Source organism: Alligator mississippiensis, chromosome 1 (assembly GCF_030867095.1).
Source record: "Alligator mississippiensis isolate rAllMis1 chromosome 1, rAllMis1, whole genome shotgun sequence".
In the NCBI taxonomy this organism is placed as follows: Eukaryota; Metazoa; Chordata; order Crocodylia; family Alligatoridae; genus Alligator; species Alligator mississippiensis.
In genome coordinates, this window is record NC_081824.1 from 110,677,945 (window position 1) to 110,685,798 (window position 7,854).

Genomic DNA, 7,854 nt, shown 5'->3' on the forward strand with positions numbered 1-7,854 from the left:
TTCCGCCCAAGTCAGAGGAGGGAGGACGAGAGAGATTCTGTGTGAAGATCTCCAAGCGCTGCAGACCCTCGCGGACCCGACGCGCCTCCCCTAAGCAGGCAATAGAGGCAATGGAACCGAGCCTACGGAGCTTTCGCTTCTAGCCTCTCCCCGTCGCCGAGCGCAATCCCAGACGTATCCCTTTCCTGTAACTTCGGACCCGCGGAGCCTAAGTAACTCCGGGGAAACTTTTTGAACCCAACTTAACCGGACCCGCGGAGCCTGAACAACTCCGTGGGAGCAATCGATTTGTCAGAGTCCTCCAACAAGGGTTCAAGCGGGAGCTGTGCCTGGAAACCTGTCCAGCCTACACCAATACCATCTTTGGGTGTAAGTAAACAATCTTTTCAATCAACCATTACACCTCCGTAACTAATACTAACTCGCGTACGCTAAACTGCCCCGCGGTTCTCTCCAGCCCCGCGTGCCCGGGCTGCTGGCCACAGCCCTTGTGCACTGAAGACAGGTCCGGTATGACCCCAGTTCGCTCCCGGCTCGCCCGTGGCGGCCAGAATGGGATCGGAATCACTGCCGCGCATGGCGACGAGGGCGGGATCGGGGCCCGGCCCGCACATGTAGTAGAGAAAATCAATCTGATCATGAGATTTTCACCAAACACACTCTGAATAGCAGGACCAGAGTAAACAAGTGTTGGGGGTGAGTCAAGGCTGAGATCTGAAAGGAGTGGCCAGATCTTAGGATGGAAAAGAACAAAGAGTAGAGGGTGAAGAACAATGCCATGTGGAGAGTATCAAGCAGTATATCAACGGAGGAGAAGGAAGAAATGGTTGAGAGGAGGGAGTGGGAGCAGATAAGAAGTCATCAACACCAGTGAAGGGTGGAAGGCACAGAAAGAGTAAGTGACAGGATACAATGTGAAGGCTGCTGGACACCATTTAAAGAGAGTAGGTGATGGTCAGAGGGAGAAATGAGCAAGAAACAGATCAGGAATAAAGTTATGCTTAGAAACCAGCTCAAGCAAACAGCCCTTTTGACAAGTAGAAGAGTTAAACAAGGACCTTACACTGAGTTAAGCAGTAAGGACAAGTATTGGGCCCACATGGCATTCTATTGGTCATCAGTACAGAAGCTGAAGCCACAGATGTGTGTAGAAAATTGTGAGGCGAGACAGAGCCAGGAGTCAAAATTAAAAAAAATAAGGCTGATAGAAAGGAGTTTGTAGACAGAAGATAACAGCAACATAGAGGGGTAGAGGAAAAGGAGAGTCAGATGCAGCTGTTCATAAAATGAGAAAGAGTGGGAAGAAGAAGGAAGGGGGTACATGGAAGAGGCAGGAATGGGGTGGGGGGAGTTCAATACCCTTACCATAGTCGTTCACAGATCAGAACTGACAGTCAGGCATCAGCAGTCGGAAGTAGCAGATCTGAGAGGACGGGACTAAATGTTTCTTTAAATTTGGCCCTTTTCCACTTTATCCACTGTTTTGTCTTTGGGGGACACTAAGAGCCACCTTAATGATTGGTACATAGAGGAGCTACATGCACAGGTAGTATATAATTATGCCTGCATAGCAATCTGTTACACCACTGAAGAATGTTTTCCTGCGTCACTGTTACAATGTGAGGCTAATATCATTAACGTCTGTGAAGACCTTTGAAATCCTTAGAAGCATGCTGTAGAAGAAAATAATAGTCAGTTCCTCCATTTTACAGATAAGCATAACCCACCAATAAAGTATTTATAGACAAGAGAACAGAACAGAACCCGGGAGTCCTGTCCTAACCCCTAGAAATGCTGCTTTCCTAGCTTTGGAAAAACAGAATTGGGAGGAGGAGAAGGAACTAATTAATCTAAGATGCTCTGAATAGAGTCACTGATCTACTAAAAACAGATAAGTGACTTGAAAAAAAGTTTCAATTAACACTACAATACACATTTAACATTACTACACTGCCCTTACCATTCATTTTGTTTACTCCATGTCCGTGCTCTCATCCCCACCCCCTCTTTTTTTTTAACTGCAGACACTATTATTCTGAACAGGTCAACTATTTGATTGGCAAACCAAGTATTCTCTAATTTTATAATTTGTTTGTAATTTGTTTTTGTTTTTCTTTTCTTTTCTACACTTCTTTGGGTCTCAGTATTACAGAATTAATGCCTCTAATTGTAACCCATTATGCTCTTCAATTTTTTTAATTACTGAAAATGTCTCATATTTTGTGCTCATTCCATTTTCTTCTCTGAGTCGACCTTAAAGCATTTTCACATCTTGCAGTATGCTGTGGAACCTGCTTTTTTATTTAATCCCTCCACTCCACAGCTACATTTATGTTTAAACGTTAGGGAAGGTTTATTATCTGAATTGCTATGTAAAATAAAAAAAATATGCTTCTTGTTGTCATCACTGTCTTCGCTGGGCATTATTGATGTGTTGTCAGTGTTGAAATCTCAGGGGCTCCAGTGTCAGCAAAGTCACAGCCAAGAGATTCCAACACCAATCTTGTTTTAAAGAATGACCACAGGCTCAGTTCAGTGGCAAAGGCTCAGACAGGTTTGCTGCCTACAAGGCATGGCTCTGACACACTTGTGATCTGACAGACAAGGCGCTAATGCATGTATAGGCCTCTGAAAAGGTATTGTCAAAACACCATGTATGCTCCCCCAGGCCAATATAAAGTTCCCATACTTTCTAATTCTCTTTTTATACAGGGATCAAAACAAATTACATTATATTCCACCAATATCTTGAATATATTAAACCTTCCTATACCATGGGTGTGTTTCTCACCCTAATCTGGGTGTTCCCGTATCTGGAACATCCTGTATCTTGTACAGCCATCTCCCCTGCCCATCTCCTTAGTGCACATCTGGCCCACAAGCTAATTTTTGCTTATGTAAAAAGCTCATGCAACAGGCGCATTCAGGCGTGCTCTAGCCAATGTTTTAGGAAGGCCTTTGTGTGAGCACTGCAGTATGTATATGAATCAATGTTCCAACAAAGCCTACACTCACCTTCTCTCCTTTTACTTTTTAGGTGACTGAGTTTTGCAGCAAGTGCTAGAGCGCAACCTCAGGACCTTGAGACTGGATGTTCCTTTCCCACACAATGGTGGCTGTCCTGGATCCTGCAGCCAGAAGGCTGTTATCTTAATGACCCCTCCCTAACCAAAGATCTGCACCAGACTTCTTCATCACCCTCTTCGACCTGTCAGCTGTACAAAATGTGTGTGTCTACACACCCTAAAATGTGTCTACAGTGGAACAGCTGGTTCGGGTATAGCATTCCTCAGCAGCATGGGGGCTCTGTAGCCCTGGGCTGGTTGCTCTCCCATCTCCATGTGCCTGAGTGCAAAAAGGTGGGGGAGCAAGTTGCTCCCTCATCTCCACATGCCTCAGCAGGAGCTCCACAGCATGCAGAGACAGGGGAGCAGCCCTGGGTTGACCGCTCCCGTCTCCATGTGCCGCTCTGCGGCTGGCTGGGGTGTGGTGTGCCTCAGCGCAGGGGCTGCCTACCTGCTAGACCTGCACTGAGACACCCTATGCCCCAGCCAGCCTCCCCGCAGCACATGAGCATGGCTGGAGCAGCCCTAGGCTGGCAGACTGACCCCCTTGATCCCCTTCCAGCCTGACCAGGCTCAATGTGGTGTGCACAAATAAACTCAGGAGCAATCTGCTCTGGAGTTTTTTGCTCCTGGACGCACATTCAAATGGGAACAAAAAATTCCAGAGTTTATTGTTCCATAGTTTATTGGGGCACATTAATTGCATGCAATGCAGTAAATGCGCCCAATAAGTATAAGATATGCTCCTTCCTTGTACAGCTCTTCTGAAAATTATGCCTTTTCTCCACCAAATTCTAGATGATAATCTATATGGGGCTAAATGAATTTCTGCTTTAACTCCACTGAATTATAGAAGTCATTCCCAAGGGTGAATGTCTTTCTCACTGCTTAGCAGCTTTAGACTCCATGGGCCAAACTTTCAGAACCATTCCTCTAAAAATTCACCTAGAATACACTGTACTCAAAAATATGCTTTGTCTATAGAGATGGTCATAACTCCCCATCAATCAAGAGAACAGAATGTGAGCTTGGCTTAATGTGCTTGAGCTATTACGGTGTGTTTTATGCTTCAGGCCAGAAATGGTCTTTGTAATTGTACCTGCAATTTTCTCTACTCAAGTTATTTCTGAATATGGGAATTCAAATTCCCCAGCTCTACAGGAAAGAATATATGCAACTGCTTTATCCACTTGCTGTTTCTTACACAATCAGTCAAGTTGCAGAGGATTCGTAATGCATGTTTCAATAGGTCTTCAGTCTAGTGAGTGAATCTTTTTATTAAAGAATATTTTTCTCCCTACTCTTGCAGTTCCATGATAGCCTAACCTGCCTTCCTGAAGACTGGCATGCCGGGTTCACCAACCTAAAGTGAATTCTTAAAAAGAGTGAAGAAATTCATACAAAACATTCCCCAGGATGCAGAATTCTCCCCAAAAAGGTTTTTCCAAATGTCGCCACTTGCTATTCCCTCCTCCAAAACAGCTTAACTAAGAAACAGAGCCCAATATTTTCAAAAGAGAATATCAGATGCCAAATTTGGGTCTGCTCAATTTTCAGATCTACCGAAGCTTTCTGATTTTCAGAAGGGGGGTAAATTCAATGCTTTCTGAAAACTAGGTTCCAGTTAGGGTTAGTTCAAGTTAAAAACAGTGCACTCCATTTACACAAATACTAGACAAGTTCATGGTTTGCGAACTGCATAAAACAGTGCCAGTCCCAGTTTGCTGCTGACCACTTACATTGTAACAAACTGGTTCTCTGGTATCAGTTAAGCAAAACACTTGAGGCCCTTCAGTCCATAGGAGCTTTCAGCCTCACAGGATACATCTACATAAGATGCTTAATGTGCAGACTAATTCTACTGTGCATTATCAAAGCGGGCAAAATCCATGCTAATGTGCAGATTTAGTGTAATGTGCATTAACATCACGAAAGTGTTCATTTGCACTAATGCACAGTAGTGCTGATTACAGTGCATTTAGTACTTGTCATTACAGGTACTAAACTTAATTTGCCATAATTACAACCCATTAATATCTGCTTGTTATTTAACTGCACTGCATTTACGTGTATACTCGGTAAAACTTAAAAGTCTGAGTTCTCAAACCTTCCAAAGAAACCTTAAACAGTCCCCGTGGTTTCAGGCATAAGGTGTTCTGCCAAGCAGAAAGTAAGGAGCTTTAGCCATGTGCCTGAAGCTTAGGCCAGGCTATTTCTATAGTAAATGAACAGCCTTCTAGGGCTAGGCAGGCTGTTCCTGTAGTCTTTACACTGTGTCTAGGTAACTAGGGAAAAAAAGCATAGGATTCATAGATTCATATATGTTAGGGTCAGAAGGGACCTGAGCAGATCATCAAATCCAACCCCCTGCCCTGGGTAGGAAAGTGTGCTGGGGTCAAACAACTCCAGCCATCTAGGGGTCAGAGTGCTGGGGTCAGACAACCCCGGTATGTCTAGCCTCCTCTTAAAAAGCTTTAGTTTTGTTTGTTTTGTTTTGTTTTATTGGGGGGATGTGGTTTCCAGGAGAGACAGAGGAGTCCTGAGTCCTGGTCAGGATTGCTAGATCTGTTTGAATCTATTCCAGGTTTCATCACATGATGCACTGACATTCATCACTTCCTGTCAGGAAGGCAAGCATGCATTCCTATTACATTTTAAAAACCCACTGGACAACTGTATAAATCAGATTCAACATGTAATATTTCTTTCCGTGAATGTTCCATCTATCTCGCGCCCTGGTGACTCTCTCCACAGTCTCCTGAAGATTTCTCTCGAATTCCCCGAGACCCCCAGCCCTGGTCCCAGCTCCCCCTCTGCACTTGCTCCGATGAGCCTTTCCTCCATAACCCGTCGGGGGGACCAGCACCAGCACCAGCACCCACGACTTAATGCGCTTGAGTTATGACAGGATGTTTCAGCTCAGCCTCCCCTAGCTACGAGACTGCCTCGCGCCCAGAGCTGCCAGTCGGACCTCGGGGCCCTTCCAGGTTTCCCAGCCTGGCTGCAGGCAACCCGGCCTCAGCGCTGCGGGCTCCTCGCTCGCAGGAAGCGCGGCAACCCCCCTCCGCAGGGCAGGGGCCTGCGGCCCAGCAGCCAGGCCTGCCCTACCTGCTGCGCACGGGCTCCCCTCGGGACAGACAGACCCAGGCTCCTGGCGCCCCCGCGCCTCCTCGCCCCCGCGCCAGCTCCGGGTGCGGCTGGGAACAGGCTCCGCGGCAACCTGCGGCCGCGCGGGAAAGGGCCCGCGAGCGGCCCGGGGGCCTGCCCACCGCGGGGAGATCGGCCCCGCGGCCCAACCCCAGGGCACCCGCCCATGCACACACACACAAATATACATATACATACATGTGCGTACCTGCCCGTGCACACGTATGCATGCATGTGCGTTTGCACCTGCCCATGCACACACACACAAATATACATATACATACATGTGGGTGTCCTCCTGCCCGTGCACACACGCACAAATATACATATACATGCATGTGGGTGTCCACCTGCCCATGCGCACACACACGTACATGCATGTGCGTATGCATCTGTCCATGTGCATACACACATATGCATGCATGTGTGTACACCTTCCTATGTACACACACACAAGTGTATACATGCATGTCATCTGCATGCGTCTCATGCATATTTACAAGCATACATGCATAATGCATGTATAACATTGCATGAAAGACAACATGCAGTTGTCTTTCATGCATGTGTAAAACAGGCACACATGTATGTATACATGTGTACATAGGCAGACAAGGTTCTGTGGGTAAATGTGATATCTTGTATTAGACCAATGCAATAGTTGGAAAAATTGTTCTCAGCAAACTTTAGGGCACAGGCACCCTTTTTCAGGCATAGGGAGAGTCTGCTGCTGTTTTGCGTTCTCCTGGATGGAATAGAAGCCAACATGCAAAACACAAGTCTGTGAAAAAGCAAGTGTGTGTGTGTGTATACATACACATATACATTTGCATTTTCACAGACCTGCATTTTGTGTGTGTATGCACACATATATATACATACATGTATACACACACACATATATATATACATACACACATGTATATGCACACATATATGTGTGTGTATGTATGTATATATGTGTATTCTCCTGATGTCTGAAGAAAGGTGTTTGTGCCTGAAAGCTTGTCGAGAACAATTTTTCCAACTATTGAATTGGTCTAATAAAAGATACCACATTTACTAAGCACTGGTGAGACTGCAGCTGCAGTACTGCATCCAGTTTTGGGCACTGCACTTCATCGAGGACATGGAAAAGCTTGAGAAAGTCCAGAGAAGAGCCACCTGTATGATCAGAGACTTGCAGAGCAAGCCATACAAGGAAAGGCTGAAGGACTTGGGTCTCTTCAGCCTAAAAAAAGAGAAGGCTGAGAGGGGACTTGGTAGCAGCTTACTGTTATATCAGAGGAATACATCAAGGGCTTGGTGAACAACTGTTCACCAGGGTACCCTTGGGGAAAACCAGGAGTAATGGCAACAAACTCTGTTTCAGGCTTAACACTAGGAAAAACTTCTTCACAGTCAGGGTGTCCAGACTGCAATAAACTCCATCCAGAGGTGGTGCAATCACCTACGTTGGAAATCTTCAAGAGGAAACTGGACAGTCATCTCGCTGGGGTCACCTGGCCCCAGTTGTCTTTCCTGCTTAGTGCAGGGGGCTGGACACAATGATCTTGCGAGGTCCCTTCCATCAGTCTACCCACAGAACCTTGTCTACCTGTACCTGGGGCCTCCCGGGGCTGCAGCAGCAGCACTCCTGCCA

At 46.2% G+C, this 7,854-nt stretch overlaps 1 protein-coding gene across 2 annotated transcripts in view; it reads right to left on the minus strand.

The window, feature by feature from the left end:
* ECHDC1 (ethylmalonyl-CoA decarboxylase 1) overlaps positions 1 to 6,343 on the minus strand; it is a 72,797-nt gene extending 66,454 nt beyond the window's left edge. For both annotated transcript variants that reach the window (XM_014611045.3, XM_006266241.4), the window contains exon 1: positions 6,174 to 6,343. The gene's annotated coding sequence lies outside the window, so the exon portion shown is untranslated. The remainder of the gene's footprint in view (positions 1 to 6,173) is intronic.
* Between the last annotated feature and the right edge of the window lie 1,511 nt (positions 6,344 to 7,854).